Source organism: Pan troglodytes, chromosome 2 (genome assembly GCF_028858775.2).
Source record: "Pan troglodytes isolate AG18354 chromosome 2, NHGRI_mPanTro3-v2.0_pri, whole genome shotgun sequence".
NCBI classification, from domain to species: Eukaryota; Metazoa; Chordata; class Mammalia; order Primates; family Hominidae; genus Pan; species Pan troglodytes.
Genome location: NC_086015.1, coordinates 4,317,333 through 4,340,493, shown reverse-complemented (window position 1 = coordinate 4,340,493; position 23,161 = coordinate 4,317,333). Strand labels below are relative to the sequence as shown.

The 23,161-nt window shown below is 36.3% G+C and overlaps 1 protein-coding gene and 1 non-coding gene across 9 annotated transcripts in view; one reads left to right on the top strand and one right to left on the bottom strand.

The window, feature by feature from the left end:
• The window catches only part of CHL1 (cell adhesion molecule L1 like), a 206,131-nt gene that overhangs the window by 111,758 nt on the left and 71,212 nt on the right, over nucleotides 1–23,161 (bottom strand). The window contains exon 1 of one of the 8 annotated variants that reach the window (XM_054680361.2): nucleotides 411–509. The exons of the other annotated variants lie outside the window; for them this stretch is intronic. The gene's annotated coding sequence lies outside the window, so the exon portion shown is untranslated. Of the gene's footprint in view, nucleotides 1–410; nucleotides 510–23,161 lie in introns of those variants that run through there. 8 annotated transcript variants of the gene reach the window in all.
• LOC112208789 (U6 spliceosomal RNA) lies at nucleotides 9,228–9,330 on the top strand. Its single transcript, XR_002943349.1, has one exon. It is a non-coding gene; the product is annotated as a U6 spliceosomal RNA (small nuclear RNA).

The window sequence follows — 23,161 nt, the reverse complement described above, 5'->3', positions numbered from 1 at the left end:
TGGATTTCAGGGTGAGCATAATTCCTGCCTTAGAAGGGATATTTCCAAACACACAAAGGTTATATTTATAAGCTGAGCTGCAAAAGACAATTTTCCTGCTGTGAGACTCGACAAGACCAGCCTAGTCAGCAGGATTTTAAAATCCTTCTGCAGACATATGTTAGCCAAGCTACTGGACTGGTCCAAGGCTCATTACATCTGCTGACAATCATTTTGAACAAGTATAAACCAAACACTTCTGAGTCTACCAGTGCAAATATGGGTCAGTCAGTATTTTTAAAAAATGAGAAAAAAAAAATGACCTCTAAAAATCTCTTATTTGGAGAGTAATAATAGTACGTATTTAATGAGAAATAACAATGTATAGGAAAATTTATTACTTGCCTGCTTATATGAACCAAATTACTTACTTTGTAGGTTTTATATCAGTGATCCTAAAAATACTATTATTGGAAAGCCAAGTAAGGCCAGAGTGATCAGGCTTCTTTATACTGGACATCTAATTCCTTCTGAGGTGAAAAAAAAAAAAAAAAAAAGAAAGAAAAACAAAAAGAAAAGAAAAGAAGAGAAAAGAAAAAATAAAACTAAAATCAATCTGAGAAAAATTGTATAATAAAACTTACCCAATATGTTTTTTAAGTGACTACAATGATGAAAAGACCTGGGTAGAATACATTTGCAATAATAAAGAAATATAGTAATGCTAATATATATGACATCATTATGAGTTTAAGTTTTGTGTCTCCAGGATAAATAAATTCAAAAGGTTTTCCCCCTTATTAATAGCAAAATTAACATAGTTCCTTTTTGTTAACCAACCTCTTCCTCTTTACCTTGCATTACAAGAGATACTAGTTCACTACTCATAGTGAAATACAAATATTAAACAGGCAACCCTGGTTTACAGCAAAAAAGTCCTATATTCATGTTTTGAACTATACAATATTATTTATAAATTAATTTCAATGACTATGTTATTAAGAAAAATTAAAATCCTCAAAATAGAAAATAAACAATTTTGTGGTTTTAACTTTTTTTTCTTTTTCTTTCTTTCTTTTTTTTTTTTTTGAGACAGAGTCTCATTCTATTGCCCAAGCTGGAGTGCAGTGGTACATTCTCTGCTCACCACAACCTCTGTCTCTCGGGTTCAAGCAATTCTCCTGCCTCAGCCTCCCAAGTAGCTGGGATTACAGGTGTGTGCCACCACACCTGGCTAATTAAAATAGACAACTTTTTGTGTGTGATTACAGCTCCAATCACCTTATTGCCATCTGATGTTCTCAGCAATTCCATAAAGTTCCAAATGAGGAAAGGGGTTTATGCATTCTTTCAACAAGCATTAACTGAATGCCCACTGTACTCTAGGAACAGGGCCAGGATCAGAAGTAGAGAGTGATGAAGACATAGTTTCATCCTAAATTATGTCAGTCAGGCATGACTAATTAGAATTTGTCATTCAATTAAGCAAACAGAAATCAAGAGATGGAAGAAAATACTAAACCCAGGTCTTTCATTGGCTTCTGATGACTAAAAGGAGCTCATTTTCTCTTTTCTAACCTAGAATATAAATACTGCCTGTTCTCATTATCCACAGATTCCATATTTGCAAATACAGCTATTTGCTAATATTAATTTGTACTCCAAATTAATACTCACAATATTTGTGTGATCTTTCCCCAACATGTGCAGAGAATCACAAAATTTGAGTTACCCCCTACACATGTTGCCAGCTGAGGTTGAACAAAGTGAAACTCTGCCTTCATGTTTCAGTTCTCTTACTATAAACAAGTGGTTTTTTCATGGTCTATTTAGTTCTTCTCATTTTTATGTTTTTTGTTTATGATTCTGCTGTTTAAAATGACTTGCTGTTTAAAAATAATGCAGAAGTGCTCCCTAGTTTTCTTAAGCACAAGGAGGCTATAACATGCCTTACAGAGAAATAAACTGTGTTGAACAAGCTTCAATGAGGGGTGAGTTACGGTGCTATTGGCTATGAGTATACTGTGAGTATACTGCACTCCACCCTGGGTGATAGAGTGAGACTCCATCTCAAAAAAAAAAAAAAAAAAAGATACCAGTGGAGCAATGTATCTATGTGCTCCCATAACAAAAATGATCATTTTTTTAGTATATTTGATGCTTGAAAGCACATGAGCATCGATATGTGTTAAATAAATGTATTAATGAGCATACAATATGTATTAAATAAGATGTATTAAATCAATATGTATTAAATAAATGTATTAATGAGCATACAATATGTATTAAATATGTATTAAATCAATATGTATTAAATAAATGTATTAATGAGCATACGATATGTATTAAATAAGATATCATTAAACAGAAATACATATAAAATAAGATTATGTATTGATAGATTGACAAAAATGTGGCCAGAGTCATGAAGGAACCAAGCTCTTATTTACCTACCAGGAGTAATTGTTCAGTATTTACTAATTCAGTGTTTGCAGAGACTTTATAGAACATAACTACCATGAATAATGAGAGATGGAGAAATACATATAATTTTAGCTAGATTCTATAATTGCTCTCATATTGTGAATTATTAATGGCAAAAACCACAATTACTTCTACACCAACCTAATATTTTCAGAATAAAATCACTCATCTTAATCCACAACAAGGAATAAAGCAAATAATTTCAAGGATTAAGTAATGTGTTATCGGTAAGTTTGAGCAGAAAATTAAATATGATATCAAGTTTTTATGTCTTTAAGATAAAAACCAGTGAATCTAACTTTCCAAATGCATTTTTAATCCCCAAAATACTATATAGATGTTTGTTTCACAACTCCCTTTTAAATGAAAAACAGTTGTTACATTAAAGGAGTAAAACCAAGAAATTAAAGCAAAGTAAGTGATGCCAAGATATTATTCATTTCTCTTGAGTTCTAGGCTTCTACTTCACACATTTTCTCCTTGATCACCCTTTGCATTGTCATTTGACCTGTTTTCCAAAGGAAGAAATGTTGATTAAAAGTATCTGAAAGAAAGAAATCGGGAAAGAAAAACAAAAAAGAAGCTAACAAAACCAAAGACACGATGGAAAAAAATGATAAAGTCTTCATCTAATAACACTAAATAGATAAAAGTTGTAAATATTATCGAAAATATTTTTCAGTTGCACAATTAAGCTTGTCTCAAACTATATTTAATGATAAGCTGTCTTCACTATATAAAGATGGTGTTACTGGTCCCATTGATTTAAAAACCCTTCACAGTCAATTCCCTGTGGACACAGCCTGACACAAAGAGAATGCAAAGACGGAACGCATCCCGCCCATGCCATTCGTCAGAAAAATGCTGAGATCCTTGACCAGTAGAGGTAGGGGGTTGGCAGGGGAGCAATCACATCCTCCTTCATGGCCCCCCTCCTGTGACAAACAACGTGTGTGAAACAGCAGCCCAGGGGTCATGATAGGATCCGTGGCAATGCAACAGAGCCAAAAGACAGACTCAGAGGAACAGTAGATCTGTAAACTTGACCTCATTAGTAGCAAACTGTAACCAGTTGCTAATTACCCTCTGGATATATTGTACATTAGTAGCAAACTGTAACCAGTTGCTAATTACCTTCTGGATATATTGTACATTGTATATGCATGTATGTAAATTATGCCTGTATATATGTAAATTCGACATGTGTTTGTCACCTAAAATTTGCAAAAGTTTAATATGATGACTGGAGTTAGAGAGAGGAGATAATAGATTAACCAATACCTTCTAATGAAAATGAAGGTAAAATCTTAAAGTAGTGACCAAATTTCTGGTGAAAAATGCACTAATTGTACTTAATGTATAAACTTGGTCACCTTAAATTAGCTTTGTTTCATCCTGTATTCTGAGGAGAACATATTTCAATCAGAATCCAAGTAAAATAAGGCTAGCTAAAGAATTCCAGTGAAGGCGGGTCACAGTGGTTCATGCCTGTAATCCCAGCACTTTGGGAGGCTAAGGTGGGCAGATTGCCCAAGGTCAGGAGTTTGAGACCAGCCTGGCCAACAGGGTAAAACCCCATCTCTACTAAAAATACAAAAATCTTAGCCTGGCGTGATGGCGCACGCCTGTAGTCCCAGCTACTCGGGAGGCTGAGGCAGGAGAATCGCTTCAACCCGGGAGGTGGAGGTTGCAGTGAACTGAGATGGTGCCACTGCACTCCGCCCTGGATGATAGCGTGAGACTCCATCTCAAAAAAAAAAAAAAAAAAGATACCAGTGGTGCAATGTGTCTATGCGCTACCATAACAAAAATGATCATTTTTTTGGTATATTTGATGCTTGAAGGCACACACTAATAAGTAGCATGCTATCAGTAAATTAAAGCATCTTACTAAATCCAGTTAGTTCTATGTATTGTAAATATTACCTAAAGAGTTAAATGTATCAAATCAAAGACTGGCATTTATTATCTGAGTAGAAGACATTTTAGGATGGATTCTAAGATTATAAAGAGGTATCTCAATCATCTTTCCCAAAGCACCTCTACTGTAAAAAATAACTACAACATCAAATGGTTTGCGTGTCTCAGCACAAATTTATATAAGAGCAGGTGAAAAGACAATCGAATGTGTAAACCTATCAGGTGGCAATTACGGTTTGCAGGAAAAGTTCTTCAACCTTCAATATACATTGAGTGTCTGTACGTACCTGGCACAGAGCTATTGTCTAGAGAGGGAGTGGTGAACAAGACAGATTTCTTCACTGACCTACTAGAATTTACATTCTAATGATGGTAAATATAATATGTATTAATATATAATATATATTAATATATAATATATGACATTTTATATTTTTATATTATATGTTGATACATATGTGAAAAGTATAAATGAAAATGTCAGAGGCGTTTGAACCAGAGCAACTCCATCTTGAATGGGGGTTAGGTAAAATAAGGCTGAGACCTACTGGGCTGCATTCCCAGGAGGATGGCTATTCTAAGTCAGAGGATGAGATAGGAGGTCGGCACAAGATGCAGGTCATAAAGACCTTGCTGATAAAACAGGTGGCGGTGAAGAAGCTGGCCAAATCCCACCAAAACCAAAATGGTAATGAAAGTGACCTCTGGTGGTCCTCCCTGCTCATTATATGCTAATTAGCACGTTAAAGACACTCCCACCAGTGCCAGGACAGTTTACAAATGCCATGGCAACGTCAGAAAGTTACCTTATATGGTCTAAAAAGGGAAGGAACCCTCAGTTCTGGGAATTGCCTACCACTTTCCTGGAAAATCATGAATAATCCACACCTTGGTTAGCATTAATCAATAAGTAACAATAAGTATAAGCATCTGGGTGGCTCATGCTGCTGTTCTGTCTATAGAGCAGCCATTCTTTTATTCCTTTACTTTCTTTGTTTAATTTTTTTTTTTTTTTGAGACAAAGTCTCACTCTGTTGCCCAGGCTGGAGTGCAATGGCGCCATCTCGGCTCACTGCAACCTCCGCCTACTACATTCAAGTGATTCTCCTGCCTCAGCCTCCCAAGTAGCTGGGATTACAGGGGTGCGTCACCATGCCTGGCTAATTTTTGTATTTTTAGTAGAGATGGGGTTTCACCATGTTGGCCAGGCAGGTCTTGATCTCCTGACTTCAGGTGATCCACTCACTTCGGCCTCCCAAAGTGCTGGGATTACAGGCATGAGCCACCATGCCCAGCCCTACTTTCTTAATAAACTTGCTTTCACTTTACTCTATGGACTTGCCCCAAATTCTTTCTTGTGCGAGATCCAAGAACCCACTCTTGGGGCATGGATCAGGACCCCCTGTGAATAACAAAAAACATTAAGAGTTGTGATAAGTGCCTTGCAGGAGACAAACTGGGTGCTGTTATCTGGGATAGGGTGGGCAGAGACATCTTACACAGGAGGCTATGGAGCCTATCTTGGAAGGGGATCTCTAACTTGAAATCAGAATTATGAAAATGGGGGTAATAAACTTTATGTATTATATTCATTACATATTATGTTCATTTATAATTCATTACTGTAATTATGTTCAATCTTGAAAGTGACAGGAGAAAAAAAACTGCCAGAGAGAAACAAAATGCAGAAAACTGAATAAAGTCATCACAAGTCTGGAAACACTGCTTTCTCTCTCATTGCAACCATTTTTCTTTCCTAAGCATCAAGGCAGGCACTTTTTTTTTTCATAATTAGCAGTGACCATAGAAAGCAAAATAAAAATATTGTTGTTGTTGGTTTTAGGTCACTTCTGAGGGAAACAAACATTGCTAATCATAAAGTTATGATTTATTGAGCATTAGCTATGTAATGTGCATATTATACATAGTATTTCATTCAATCCTCACAAATATTCTAGAAGACAAGAATTACGATTTCAATTTTAAAATTGAGTAAACTGAGGCAGAGTCTATGTAGTTTGCCTGAGAGTACACAGCTGTGGAGGAGTCAGGCTTCTTCTCTGGAGCCCAGTGAGACTTGTGAGCCTGTGAATTTTAAGTACTAGGCTAGAAAGCAAAATTAGGGAAAGAATTGAAATGATTATCTTCTCTGACTTCCTTTATTCATCTGATCACATTCCCACTGACTGTACTGAATTTTGTACTCAATTACTTAATTGCAGTATAAAAATATACATTGGCTCCTCTGGTGACACTACTTTTAAATGCCATTGGCATTTTATAGAGAAAATGGTGGGAGGGACTTCATCAGATTTCATTTAAATGCCCAAGTCACCCAGCTGTCATAATGTCTTCCTCAAACAAGGTTGTGTTTTGTAATTCATCTCTTTCCTTTACAGAATTCTGTATCTCATCAAGATGTTTGACTTGCAATTCCAGTTTTGACTTGATCCAGCATCTAGCATAAAAGGTGAAAGGTGATAATGAAACTTATTCTAATTATTTCAATTATGCTTGAAAACATGCGTAAGCATATTTAAACGCACAAATATGCTTAAAACAGCTTTGTATTTCCAGTGGATAAGCCTACTTTCATAAGGCAAGCATATGCAAAATAGTTTATTTTAGACATCTGTTTATAAAGGAAATATTCATGAGAATAAAAATGCAGAATACATTATTTGATTCGTCAAACAATGATATAATAGATTCTGCAGAATTTTGTACTTAATTGCATTATCTACTACCAATGGAATTATAAATGAATCCACGTACTCATAGCACAGCTATATATAATTATCCCAAGGTCTGATTAATGTCCTTAGATCTACTGAGGTTGGAGAAAAAAAAAAAAGATGAATACACATTTACCTGCTTTCTTTTAAATGCATCAGGCCAGGATTTTCCTCTGAACAGTTTTCTCTGGTCACCACCATCTCCCCAGCAACATATAATGTCATGAAGATAGAACTAATATTTGTCTTTTTCAGTGAACAATCACTAGTTCTTATCACACAGGATATTTTAAGGTCGGCATGTCTCATTTTTGCTTTTCAATGTCTTACCAGTTTTCACGGCATTGTCATAAAACAACGCCTTTACATTGGTAGGGCTATGCTCCCTCAATCAAAAATGTCGGACATCTCACACGGTTGGGAACAGTTCCCAGTGGTTTCCACACAAACAATCCGGTGTTTTTCACAAACATGGGTAGAGAAGCAAGTTGATATGCCACCAAATGATCATCCTTTTGCACTCCTAGCATAAACCTCATGTGCTATAAGAAATAAGTAAAATTAATGAATAAATTATTCACATCTTTGTTTGTTTTCCTCTTATTATTCAATTCTCACCTTAAATGTCACCTCAGAAAGTCCTTCCTTGTCCACTAATCTAATGCAGCCCCCCATCTTTCCCTTATAACTTCCTGCCTTATTGTAAACAAAACACTTATTAGTAATATCTTTTGTTTAGTTGTTTGTTCAGTTTTATCTAGTTCCACCGAAAGTCTGTAAGCCCCATCAGGGCAGAAACTTACATTTCACGAATGTATCCCCTCTACCTGGCAAAGTACTTAGTGGATAATTGGTACATAGTAAGTGTTTGTTGAATAATAAATGGGTGGATGAATCAGTGAGGGAGAGTGTGACTATCTGGAAAATACATATGTAAATGCATTCATTCATCTGATAAATTCCCTACTATTAGTCATTGTTAACATTTATTTTAATCATACATACTATGATAAAAGAAGGAAAGGATGCTTTTATACCAGCTGTTCTCAACTGGGGTGGAGGAGAGGGATTTTTCCCCCACGGATGTTTTTATGTTATCTGAAGACATTTTTGGTTGTTACAATTGGGAGAATAATACTGGCTTATATTGAGATGCCAGGGATGATGGTGCTAAACATCCAATGTATGTACCCATGGGGTAGTTACCCACAAAATGAATGATCAAGCCCCAAATTTCAGTAATGCCAATAGTTTACACTAGAGTCTGTATTCCTTATATGAATTTAATTTAACATGTATTTATTAGACAACTATCATATGCTAACATCAAATTGAATTCCTGTGAAGAAAAAGATATGTTAGAAACAGATAGACAGACAGATAGATGAATAGATAGTTGACTGGCTAGACTAATGAATAAAAGGATGGATGAATAGTACTTCATAGATATATGTGTACATAAATAGAAAGATTGCAGTCACAACATTCTACGAAGGACTAAAATAAACCATGTGTGATTGCTAATCTCAGGAAACTTATATTCTTGGTATTATCTAATCATGTCTCCACATAATTCATTCTATTTAATAGCAAAATGTTGGATCACAAAAAAGATACATGCAAACATTAGGGGAAGACTGCAGGCTAATTTTTGCATTGAATGCTAATGATATTCGTGAAGACAATGGCTATGAGAAAGTGATCATCAAGTTTTATTTATGTACTGCATAAAGCAAACATAATAATATCTTTTTCAAATGAAAGGTTTGTGTTTCTTTCCCATAAATGAGGATCCCTGTGTCAAGTGAGAGATGTATTCACTATGTGAATGGAATGGTTCTGCATGTGATTAGGCAGAAAACTGGAATACAAGGAAAGAATCAGAGCAGGAGCTGTTAGAAAACCACCAGATGCCCCAAAAGCAGGGCTTTTACTTGGATCCCTGGACACAAAATCAAAGTATTTTGTTTTCTTAGAAAGACCCTGCATTCTATGCAGTATAGTCCAGAAAACATATAAAAAGTGGCAAAGGCAGGATTTATATGGAGAGAAATAGTAAGTTCCCCCAAGTCTTCCTCATTTCTATTGCAGTATGGAAGGATCCAGAGTGCTTGCTTTGGTGACCCATCTAAAACTTGAATGATACAGGGAAGGTTACTATGGTCCTTGGGCAAAGATGACAACGCAAATTTGTGAAGCCATTCACATTTTTCAGTGGGATGACATATTCAATGTGCTGAAGGAGAAAGACAGTCAACCAGTCACAAACAGTCAACCAAGAATTCTATATACAGCAAAACTGTTCCTTGAAAATTACAAAAATAATAATAAGACATTCTTGGATAAACGGAAACTGAGATAATTTCTTACTAGCAGTCCTGCACTGCCAAAAATGTTAAGGATCCTTCAAGCTAAAATGAAAGAACACTAGATGTTAACCTCAATCTATACAAATAAATAAAAAACACCAGTAAAGGAAAATACAAAATAAAGTATTAAAATATTTTTGTAACTCTTTTCTTCTATCCGATTAAAAGACAACTACATAAATCAAGAATTATAATACCACGTTAATGGGCTTACACAGTATAAAAGTAATTTGTATGACAATAACAGCTAAGGAGGAAAGAAGTAACAGGTACATATTAGAGCAAAGTTTCTGTATACTATTAAATTAAGTTAATTTTTATCTGATCTAGATTATTTTAGTAAAATGCTAATTGTATTCCCCAGAACAGATACTAAGAAAATAGTTTTAAAGATACAACAAAAGAAACAAGGTAATAAAATGGCATGCCAGACAATATTTATTTAATGAAAAACAAGGCAGATATGAAGGAATAAAAAAGCAAAGACATAGAAACACCAGGCATCAGTTCTACCTTATCAGTAATTATATAAGACATAAATGAATTAAACACTAATAAAAAGTAAGGATTAGCAGAATAGTTTTTGAAATGATATGATTATGTCCTATCTAGAAGAGATAAACTGTAGATTCAAAGATATTTACAAAGCAAAAGCAAAAATATAGGAAAAAGAAATAGACTGGGCATGGTGGCTCACGCCTGTAATCCCAGCACTTTGGGAGGCCAAGGCAAGCAGATCACTTGAGGCCAGGAGTTCATGACCAGCCTGGCCAACATGGTGAAACCCCATCTCTACTAAAAATACAAAAATTAGCCAGTCATAGTGGCATGTGCCTGTAATCCCAGCTACTTGGGGGGCTGAGGCATGAGAATCACTTGAACCCAGGAGGCAGAGGTTGCAGTAAGCTGAGATTGTGCCACTGCATTCCAGCCTGGGTGACAGAGTGGGACTTTGTCTCAAAAAAAAAAAAAAAAGGTACAAATTGGAAAAATAAAACAAATCTGGGGTAGTTACATTAACATTAGACAAAATAGACTTTAAGACAGAGGTGAACCATCAACAAGAGAAGATTTCTGGGCTCTGGTAGTCCAGGAGAACCAACATGACCACAACTTTACCAATAGTATATCATAGTGGTGAAGGCAAATAAGGAACCAGAGGATAGCACAGTACCCAAGCACTTGCATGTGAGGTCCCTTGTTATTGTACTCCTGGATTTATGTAAATTCTCAAGTTTGTGGGCAAATTTGTGGGGAGGAGTAGTGGAAGAAGGAATAACTATGAGATACTGCACAATTACTAGGGAGATTAAATTACTTCAAGCAATTACAGGGCTTATCAACCTGAGGGCCCTTGAAATTTCCAACTGAATAATTCCTTGTTGTGGGGAGATATGCTGGGTGTTGTAGGAGAATTTAGGAGAATCACTGGTCTCTACCCTTGAGAAACCAGTAATACAAGTCATTACTACCAAAAAATGTATCTAGACATTGTCAGATGTCCCCTAGGGGAAAAAATTACCCCAGTTGGGAATTACTGGGTTAGAAAATGTGATATCATTAATTAGAAATCCTGTAGCAAACAGTTGTTGTGTGTGCGTGTGTGTGTGTGTGTGTGTGGTGCATGTGTGTGTGTGTGTGGTGCATGTGTGTGTCTATGTGTTTTAACAAACACACTTACTATTAGCTAACTTTTAAAACCAGAGAGGAAAGTTATTTCCACTCTATTACTCATTAAAGAAGAGTAATGATTAAACTTACTACCCACCCAACCAACCAAATTTTTCCTATTTCATCTCTACCCTTCACTGACTCCTTCTCAGAGAAAAAGGTATTTAGTTGGTGGTAGTAAAGGTGATAGTTTCTAATGGTGGAAGCTCTTGAGTCCTGCCTCTTGTGACCATCGTTGAACATCTCCCTTTAAACAGTTCCAGGTTGTCTTTCTCAGGGCCTGCTTGATATAGTAAAATTACCAGAAGCAGTTCTGAATTCAGCTTTACCAGTAATAAAATTGTTTCAGCACTTTAATTCTTATCTAAATTATTCAGCACTTTAATTCTTATCTAAATTATTTTGTGGTTCTTCAGTTTGCTGTTATTAATAAAATAATTTGCCACAGATTGTCTTTTCTAGTAAGAAGACTGATGTCCAATTTTCTTGACATATTTTGTTAGAAAATGGTATAGCTACCATCCATGACAGTGCCACAGTCTCCTGAAAATCCCTTGCAAAACCCCTCATTCTTTTAGATACAAAATTTTCATCACTGTTACGTACACTAAAAAAAAAAGCCTAGACTCTACTAAGAACTTTTTAAATATGAATTTCAGTTTTAAATTTTATTTTTATCCCGACTTAGCAAAGATATTACATGACACTTCACCTGAAGATCCATGCCTCCAAAATACTTATCTTTACACACCTATATTTATTTCTTTTTATTTTCTTTTCGGATAATAGAAACCTGATTTTAGGACAACATAACCATAATCAGCAGTTAAAAAATACTCAATGTGAAAAAATGATCTACATTTTCCTACAGTGGTTTTATATCCAGGATGAAAAAATAAATGCTTGTCAAGTAAAGGCATTAACACATTTTCAAGTGACTTCTCAAGTGCAATTTTATCCCTTGTGTCAGCATTTCATTTATACAGCATTTATTAATCAAGTCTAAGCAGCCTTTAAGTCCCCAATCCCTACTTCGGATTCCCTCCCAATCACTGCCCACTTCTCTCATTGTCTCTGGTACTATCTTTCCTCCCTCCATTGTTTCAGTTCAGCTTTTTGCTCTGCTCCTTCAATCATTCCAACTATACTATCCTTTGAGAATAGCAGTCATCAGTTTCCAAAACCACAGAACAAGGACTAATGTTTATACTTTCAAAGGAGATTCAGTGAATAAAAAAGACCATTTAAGAAATGCCAGGAAAAATTGATTACTCCAGAATTCAGAGCAACCATCCCAGATTGTGGAAGAACAGCACCATTTGTTCCCTAGACTTGGTAGTGAGATAAAGGGAAAAGACTGCTAAATTTATCTTTGTTCTTTGCTGTATATGAATTTTAAAACTCACAGAATCTAAGAAGCATTTACCTTAAGAAGAAGGAAAAAGACTAGCTATAGAAAACAGCTCCCCCCTTGATTAAAATGAATATTTTAAGAAGCTTAAGGCTCTGCAAAAAGATATATAAGAAGATCCAAAAAACAAAAGAAAAGAAAAGAAAAATGATGCAAGAAACCGGATACTTTCTCCATGGAGAAATCATTTGATCAAAAAACTTTTACTATTTCTCTGAGGTAGAAAGCCATATATAAATGTTGGACTATATTCTTTGTCTTTATCCTTAAAAATAACTGCTAAATTGCAGTTTTAAGACTTAAAGACTAAATCCCATTAATCTATTTTTCTAAGACACTGAATATTCGGCATCATTCTGAATATTGTTTTTCTGTGGGTCCCTTTTTCGTGTGTCCCCATTAGAATACTAAGATCTGAGCATGAGAAATATAGAGAGAAGAGAGAGGAAGCTCAAGGTTGCTTGAAACCATTTGAAAGGCAAGGGCAAACTCACATCTGAAACTCATGCTTCCTGGATTTTTCTTCCACAAAGTGGCTCACAATAATGTCATTTCTTGCTCTATGTCTAAGTTTGACAGAGTTCAGAAACTAAAACGTTGCTTCCTGTGTAAGATTTGCAGACTGCCATTCAGAAATTCATAAAATACCACCTTTACTGAATAGCAGCGTGTGTACTTCTACAAGGACACTGTCTATTCATTGTGTCCAGTATCCCAAGTCTACCATTATACTTCTTGAAAGGAACAGTAAATTGTTTCCAAATACAATTTATTCTCATCCTTTTTATGGATAAGCAAAAAAAAAGCAGCGCATCAAACAGGAAAACAGGTTAATTTTATGCCAGTCATGAAGCCTGGTGACAGGTGTTGCCATATGTTGCAACAAGATCTCTTGGCCATGGGTCATTGCTTTGAGAGGTACTAACGAACGCTTGCAGTAGTGTGTGACATACCACTGGTCCCCTGGGATTGCATGCAAGATCTTGTGACAGGTATGAAATTAACTCATGGCATCATGGTATTTTCCAAACATGACAGCTCCCACGTTAGTCGCCACTTAGCGCAATGGGGATTGTGGGGAAATCTGGAACAACTAGTAAATGATTTCAGTGTGATCTCCTGTGGGCCACAAGGAAAACCATCCCCAAAGAGAATGTCTGGAAAGGTTAAAATCATAAAAGGCAGTGGTCAAATACACAGACAGCAAGCAAAATAATTCTGTTTTGGATATTCTTGTAATTTTAATTTGCTTCCTGGCCTGATTTCTATAGAGCGGATGAATAAAGTATTCAGTATTATATTTTGAAGGGCTCTTTATTTCCTTCTTGAACTGGAACAAAGTTTCAGTCATGAGTTGAGGAAGTACTGGGCAACCACACTTCCTTCCAGCTCACATGCACAAGCTCACAAACACACTCCACGTTCCTGCCTAGTAAAATAAAATACAAATACCTAAATGCAAACTACATTTTATGTTTCTGTTAGATGCAGAGATGTAAAATCTGTGAAATGTGGCTGTAAAACTTCTTGTTATGGAAAAGAAAAATGTTAAAAGAGCAAAGCAAAATATTTGCATCATGTAATAAAGGAATGTGTCACTGGCTAACTTTCCTGATTTCTGAGTTGATTCTCTTTCCAATAACAATTCCAAATGTCATGCCAAAGACAGGGTAAGGGGGAAATATGGAAAAGACAAAATAAGCAAATGTAACACTTAGAAATAAAGTCACAAAAATATTTATTTTCCTTGAATTCCCAATATAAAAATGACACGTAAGTTCTGAATGCCCTCTTTTTGCATTTTTTTCCAGTATAAGGTAAGAGAAATAAATCCCAAATACAGTGATTATAGTTTAAAATGTAAGCAATTGGTCATTCTGAAAAGGATAAAAGTAACATGGAAATGAATGTGGTAGAGAAGAGAAAGAGAAAATGAAAATATACAAAATTCAATGCTGTGTTCTTCTGCCAGTTGTCAAGTTAAGGATTTTAATGTTATGTGTATTTACAGATATAGAATATTATCCTCTGGTTTCACAGTCTGTGCACTAGTTACTCATTCCTGGCTCTTTATTTTGCTTTTTTAAATATAAACTTCCTTAAGAATGCCTTTATGGTTCCAGGATGTGGCTACTATTATATAATTCTAGCACTGAGAACATCTTAACACTTTATCAAATAATATCCTTTAGTTTTCAAGCAGATGAATAATATTTTTTAAAAAAATCTATAAGCATTTACTCTATATTTTAAATGACTTTTCAGAATGAATACTCATGTAACAAACACTACATAATACATATTGTGTATCTGGCACTATTCTAAGTATTTTATCAGTAATTCATTTAATCTTAATAATAATAATCCTATGAGGCAGGTACAATCATTATCTCCAATTTTCAGATGAGATCATTTGGGTATAGAGAAGTCATTTGAAAAGTTACCAGCTAATAAGTGGAGTACTTTAGAATGGAACCCGGATAATCTGGCCCAGAGCCCATATTCTTTTTTTTTTTTTTTTTTTTTTTTAGGAGACGGAGTCTTGCTCTTTCACCCAGGCTGGAGTGCAGTGGCATGATCTTGGCTCTCTGCAACCTCCGACTTCCAGGTTCACGCTATTCTCCTGCCTCAGCCTCCTGAGTAGCTGGGACTACAGGTGCCGGCCACCACGCCCAGCTAATTTTTTGTATTTTTAGTAGAGAAGGGATTTCACCGTGTTAGCAAGGACAGTCTCGATCTCCTGACCTTGTGATCCGCCCCCCTCGGCCTCCCAAAGTGCTGGGATTACAGGTGTGAGCCACCATGCCCAGCCCCAGAGCCCATACTCTTGAACTCCATGCCATGCTGCCATTGAAGTCTTTTTGAGATCAGTGTATGACTCTTTTAATCAGGAGATTTTCCTTGGAACTGAAGTTCTTCTTGCCTCTTATTGAAACCTCATGGTCAAAGGCAATTGAGTCACTGGATTCCAATCATGCTGCAAACTATAAAACACCAGCTTTCTTCCAAACAGGCTAAACTCTGCAGTTTCCTATCTCCAACTCCCCAAAAATGTCTGAGAAGAAAGGTTATAACACTCTTAATGTTGTGACAATCCCAACCTTCAAAGCTCAAGTTGATTCATTTGATATATTTTATTGAGTATCTACAGTGGACACAAATCATATACAATATGATTGGTGGTGCAATATAATACTTTTAATATAGTGGTGCATTAAACAGACATAATGATCTTTACCTTCACAGCATTTTAGACAGGTCGGAAAAATATATTATAAAAGTAATCATGACAATGAATATATAATATTTATGTTAATTTTTAAAAGAATAATATAAACAATAATAATTTAGACTTTAGAGTTCAACATATCTTTAACCCCAACTCTTCTAATTATTAGTTTTTAGAACAAAAATTACCTTCTTAAACATTCAAGTTCTAAGTTTTTTCATATGTTAAAAGGGTTTTAAGGATTAAATAAGATAAAATATAAACTACTTAGCCAATTGTTTGGCACATAGTATATATATACAATTAATAATATCCTTAATCATGATTGCTAATAATATTTAAATTTTATACTAGTTTTTTTATGTAAGTTTATCTGTGCACAAGCATTCTTTTCAGACTGAGATCTATTCTTCAGAACACAGTAATAGGCTTTGTTTTCAGCAAATAAAGATTTCTCATTATAGAACAATAACAAGTTTATTGAATTCTTCATTCAAAATTCTCATGAATATATGAAGTTAGACTCTTGGAAAAAAGGCCAAACATGTGGACCCTACATGTCTACTCTTCCCTGCCTATGGTGTCATGAAAACCATCTGCTAGCTTTCTCTGCAACAAAGCAGTAAATATTTTGCTATGGATAACAAAACTGTGTCAGTCCAGATAGCACCTAAAACAATTCATAAGATATGGCTTTGTTCTGTAGAGATGTGGTAAACCTAGGCCTACAGTTGCCATCAATATATAGCAAGAGGAATAAGAAAAGAATATTATGAAGTTTAAAAGAACCCATACACAACTGGAATGCAAGTAAGATGTTTGCTACTGTCCTGCAAATGAGTGGTTTATTTTCTCAGTCTGACAAGGGAAATCTGACCAGTAAATATGAAGTTTGAATAAATAAATTATTTTAAAGTAGCAAAATGCCTTCATAACATGTTAGCAGATGCTAGATAATGAGCCACACTGCGACTAAGAGCCTGACCCCTACCACTTAGCAGCTGTGTACACCTGGGCAATCACTCACCCATTCCTTTAAGGGGCAGTTTCATCACTAGTAAATAGGTAGAATATCCCTAACCCACAGGCTGTTTCAAGAATGAAGTTTCAACTGTGTGCTGGTGCCATGCTAGGCAACGAAGTTGCAGTGGTGAGTAGGACCACACTGCTATCCATGCCAAGAGAATTTACTGTCTAAATGCTTAGTTAGAAAAGAGAGATATTGCTTCTTGTCTCATAAAAATACTGATAGTAAGCTATATGCGTCCACCAGAATAATAAATGAAGATGCCACCAAGATCACAGTAGTATATACAGAAAGCATCAGGATTCAATAAGACATCAATAATGTTTCTTGCACACTAGGAATTGGGTAAGTCATTATACAGATAAAAGAAACAGAGAAAATTGTGCATCAGTTTTGACAGATATACCTGTATTTCACAAATTGTGGAAAAAAGTTATCCAATTGTAGATGATTTAGATGCTCCTGAAAATGGTAAAAATTATCCTATTTACACTTTGAGCATCACACTGTATGCTGCTTACAATGAAAAGAAGCTATTGGTAATGTGTCAGCCTACAGCTCACTAGAGTAAAAAATTAAACCAAACAATAATTGTGCCAGACTGTTCTAGTACAGCATCTGAGATTAGAATATTGTGGATTAATAACTTTCACCAGAACATTATAGTACAGCATCTGAGATTAGAATATTGTGGGTTAATAACCTTGAAAAGCAGTTATTTCCCCATTTAGCTAATCTGAACAGTGGGTATATGTATTCTGCTGTTTAAAGACAGCTTTAGTCAGCTTAATAATTTGGAATGTTCTTTTTTTGAGCATGGTTCAACTTAGGCAAACACATTCCTATTAAAATAGTAAGATTTCTGAATATTACCTGGAATGTGTGTGGGGTATATGTGTGTATGCACTGTGTGTGCATGTATAATGTTTTAGGGTGACCAGAAATTGCATGTGGTACTCTGTCTAGATCTGCTTTTAACAATCTATCCAGAGATGGTGACTGTCATGAAGTGATCATTGAATTGAGATTTGGGAGGATGTATAGGTTAGTTAGTCAAGGAGGGAAAAAAATGTAGTGAACACGACACATGAGTACATGCAAATTCTCTGTTTTCAGACTGGCATGGAGAACAGAAACTAAGGAGGAAAAGGTCAGTGAATGGAAACTGGTGAAGTGAGAAGGGATTTGGTCAGAGAGGAGCCTCCCTGCTGCTGAGTCTATTTCATTGAGGCTTTGTAGGCCATGTAAGGAGCTGATCTTTACCCAAAAAGAATGTGAAATCATCAACACATTTTAGGCAGAATTATGGTGTGGTCAAATTTGTATTTCAGAAAGAATGATCTGGTTACAGCATGGAACATTACAGTATAGGCAAGAGTAGATTGGAGCAGTTAGAAACACATCTAGTAGAAAAGTAAATTTAACATGGGCATATTACCATCCTACCACCTCTAATTTAAAAGGCAGAAACATTATAACTTAAAGATAAGAAGCATTCATAAGAGATATATACCCTTATTCTTTAAAAGAAGTCATTATGATAGAAAACATAAATGTGACATCAAAGTTCAAGATTCTGATAATTTCGTGACATTTACATTTGTCCTTGCACAGAAAAAATGAGAGAGAATAGAAAAAGAACGTGAATATATTAAATATAGCTCCAAGCAAATATTGATAAGGCTTAATGGCAAAACAATAAGGGACTGGAGGAAACAAGTCTTGAATAAGATTAAAGAAGGTAACACAGAGGCTAAGAGAAAAATGATTAAGTCTAGGAGTGATAATTGTCTTTATGGAATTAAAGAGCTTAAGAGCTTGTGGAAAAACATAGCTAAACTAAAACATATTGATTCAGGTTCTTGGGTAAGGAACTCTCCTTTGGCCCAGGTGGGGCAAACTAACCACTTCCCAAGGGTGCAATAATGTGGCCAGAGAAACAGCAAATTCATTTTGATCATGAATAATTTATTGACCTGTTTCTAGCTGTCGCACACTCACTGATGCCAACAACACTGAAGAATGCACAAAACTTCATAAAGTGCTGAATTTACTCCCACCTCCTCACTGTTTGTGAAATACTACCAAGCTCCCACTTTCCTAGGGTCTTACACCTGCTGTGCCCTCCACCAGAAGACTTTCCCATATCTTCACAGAGATGTCAGTCAAATCTCAGGTTCAAAGGCACTGCTTCAGAAAGACCTTCTTTCATTATCTAGTTTAAACCAACTTATAGCAGCTTAATAGGAATGATCACTAGGTGGCCCTTCATTGAGTTTGCTGTCTGTCATCTCCCTGGATTAGACTGTTGCTCTCATAAGGGCAAAACTTGGTCTTATTCACCTCTCTATCCCTAGCACCAAATGCCTGGCAAATATGGGAGTTCAGTAAGTACTGGATGAATGAAAGACTGAATGAATAAAAGGTTGAATCCATTTGGGAGCAAGTGCCACGGAGTCATCTTTATGATCATCTTTGGAATTTACAATACAAAATACGTCCATTGCTGCTTTGAACTATTTGAACATAAACTCTTCCCTAATCCTGTAACTTATTTTTCATAATGTGAACAACTCTACAGTATCTCTAATTATAAGATCTAAAATTCCCTTTTGCCTTAGATTTCTTGCAATTGAAAATGCCATGGCTAATAGGCTAATACACTAGCGTACTCTATTAGCTACCTGAGGACAGAATGTGGGTCTTATTTATCTTCCCATTTCCAAAGAACGAAAACATAGTCTCTTGTTAAGAATGCAGTTTGCCTTCCTGAAATATTTCTGAAAGTAGACTTGAAATTGATGAAATAGAAGTATTTCTATTACCAAAGCTAAAACCTGGAAAAAGACTATAAAATCTATGCAAAAACAACAAAGTATACCATAATGACAGGAATACAAAAAACACAAAACTATGAATTGGAAATATGTTTGTCACTATACTTAAGAGTTGGAAGAAGGCAATAGCATGCCTGCAAATGTGACAAAGCACAAGGTAATAATAAAACAAAACAACAACTACAACAACTAATGTAAACCCCTGCACAGAGTAGGCACCCCAATATTTTTGGCATTGCTACATGTGCTTATACAAATGTAATGTGTTTCAAATAACAGTAGCAATATTACAGTAAAGCACAAAAGCAATGAAAATTTTAACTAATTGAAACAAGAATTCCTTGTATTGATAGCAACTGGTAAGATTATCTATATGAATGTTATTTATAATAGAAATATAAAAACATTATTTTCCCAATTCTATTAAATCATGCTACATTGCAGAAAATGTCTACCATATGATTTTACAGTCAGCACATATCAAAAGAGTATTTTATCACAATGTGATTTTTAATAGCTAGAGATATGACTACCAAATGGAAACGTTACAAATACATGATCTCCACTTAACATGAAAGATGACTTTTCATAAGAGTGCTTCAAACATCACATGTGTATTAAATGGAAGAACTAAGATACTTCCCCAACACACAATATCCTCACCCACATTCATCAATGTTCACTTTGATTTCCCCTTCCTCTCTCTGTGGCTTCTCTGAATCTATTTGTCAGATAACCTTATCACACATTTCCTGATTTCTACAGCTTAGCATAAAAATATCAGCCTTCTCTGCTCTGCACGCTGGCTTTCTATTTATGCCAATGTTCATTCAAAATTACAAATCTTTAGCAGTTTTTCTCCAACCATAAATGAAAGCTTCCAATATACAAATCTTCATTATATCTTGCGAGAAATTCTCTTTGGATACCTCATGTAATATGAATAAATAATAAGAGCTACTATGTATTAGACACTGTCTTTTCATTTAAATTTACAGAAGTGCAATGATTTTTTTGAGACAGGGTCTCACTCTATTGCCCAGGCTGGAGTGCAGTGTTGTAATCACAGCTCACTGCAGTCTCCAACTGCTGGGCTCAAGCAGTCCTCCTGCCTCAGCCTCCTGAGTACCTGGAACTACAGGCATGAGCCACCAACCTCACCCCATTAAACCATAGCACAATAAAGTAGGCATTTTTGCTTTCATTTTGGTAAGAGAAAACTGAAAATCAGCGAGTAAAAATGACTTGCCCGAGTTCACAAAAACTTTCCTTCCCCCTCCCCACAATCCTTAGAAAATGGAACTTTGGCCAAAATATAAGATTTTTTTTTTGATTGGAGCAGTATTTTTGGCTTTTCATAGGGTGATAGATTTAAAACATGTCCACAAACTCTTTGACAACTTCCCATTGAGAGATGAGGCTTATACCTCTCTCCTTGAATTCAGGCTGGTCTTAATGATATACTTGTAACCAATTATTCTAAGGTGTGATCAAACAAAGCTTTCTACTTCCTCTTGGTTCTGAAAAAGCCAGCAGTCATGCCTGAAGTTCAACTACCCTGAGACTGCTGTGATGGAGAGGTCACACATGTGTACACCCTCAAGTCCACAGCTCCAGCTGAGCTCCCAGTTGGCAGCAAACATCCACTACGAGCCATGTGGGAAAGCTGTGGTGAGCAGCCAGCCCAGGTGAACCTTCATATAACTGCAGCCCCAGCTAACACCTTGACTGCAATTGCATTTAAAACTTTTAGCAAGAACTGCCCTCTCTATATTCTTAATCCACAATATCATGAGCAAAATAAATTATTGTTTTTAACCACCAAATTTTGGGTAATTTTTTATGCAGTAACAGTAACTAGAACAACAGGTAGATGTCTAATCAGCTTGGTTCAACGGAAACTTCAAAAACAAGGCAAGGCTCATTCTTTTGCCCCTGGATCCCCTGCCCTTTCCGCCTACACCTGGGATCTGTCAATGACAGTGCTTCCAGGTCCAGGTGGTAAAAACACCAATCAGGTCTCTGTAGTCTCCCTTTCAACCTCTCTACCTGTGATTGGTTAGAAATAATATTGAGTCCCAGGGTTTAAATTCAGGGAAAATAACATGTGAAGCCTTATAGAGTTCTCTAATCCAGCTGTAAATGATTTATCAAAGACCCTCATTAGCCTGAAATATTTCCATTTTTTTCTTCAAACACGGTTTTCCACACTATTTTTTGCCAAATTCTCCTTTCCCATGCCTTTATGCATTTGATTCTTCCATAAATCTCAAGTCACCTTCTGTCACTAAAACTCAGTTTGATTCAAAATGTTTCCCCCTTCCCCCCATTTCTTGCCAGAACTATGGCTGGAAGGAGCTGAAATGAAAATAAAAGAGCATTGTCTCTTTTTTGATTCCCCCTTCCTCTTTAGCACCTTGGAATTATCACATCTCTTCTAGCCTGGCCCCTCTACTGGGTCAGGTTCTGCACAGGTCTCAGGTACTTCCACCTTCATCCCGCCTTCCTCCAGCTTCCTGGAGATCTCACTGCCTCTTGCTGCTTTCGTCACTGTACCCTGTTACCAACCCCCTTAGATGAGGTACCAGCAACAGCTCAAGCCCAGCTGCTTAATACTGGGTCTATTTTGGCTGGGTGTGGTGGCTCATGCTTGTAATCCCTGCACTTTGGGAGGCCAGGGCAGATGGATCACTTGAGGTCAGGAGTTCGAGACCAGCGTGACCAACATGGTTGAAACCCCGTCTCTACTAAAAAGATAAAATTAGCTGGGCATAGTGGCGCATGCCTGTAATCCCAGCTACTTGGGAGGCTGAGGCAGGAGAATCTCTTGAATCCAGGAGGCAGAGGTTGCAGTGAGCCAAGATCATACCATTGCACTCCAGCCTGGGCCACAAGAGCAGAACTCCATCTCATATATATATAGAGAGAGAAAGAGTCTTTTTTATCTACAGAATATTCATGTACCCTACCTGGGCCGAAAGGCGAGAATGTAGGTGCTCCACTGACCCTCCCTACCATCTCTCTCCATTTTTCTCCTATCTGCCCAACATTGGCACAGAAACAGATTCGGAAGTTCATTACTGATTCAGGTAACTAAACAGCGAACATTTGCAAGTGTCCTTCTTTCACGTGCACCAGTCTGTACAAATGATTAAGTTGGAGCCCTTCACTTGACTTGAGATGAGAAAAGTGCTATAGAAGGAATCCCATCTGATCATAAATGATGCACATTCCACAATGCTAGAACATTTCAAAGAGCTACTCTCCTCCTTCCTGCCTCCAAAACTTTTTGTGCACAAGCCGAGCAGCTGGTTGATGGTTGGGGAAATTGAGTTTTTTCTTTCAACTCTTAAGAAGCTCCTGAGAAAGGATTCTGACCATAATTTTTCACTTCTCTCTTTAGTCAATGGTATACTAGGCTAATCTCTGCATGCAGCTGTGAACTCTAGTTACCAATTTGAGAGTAACAACAGCGAAAACAAAATACAAAATCCCACTC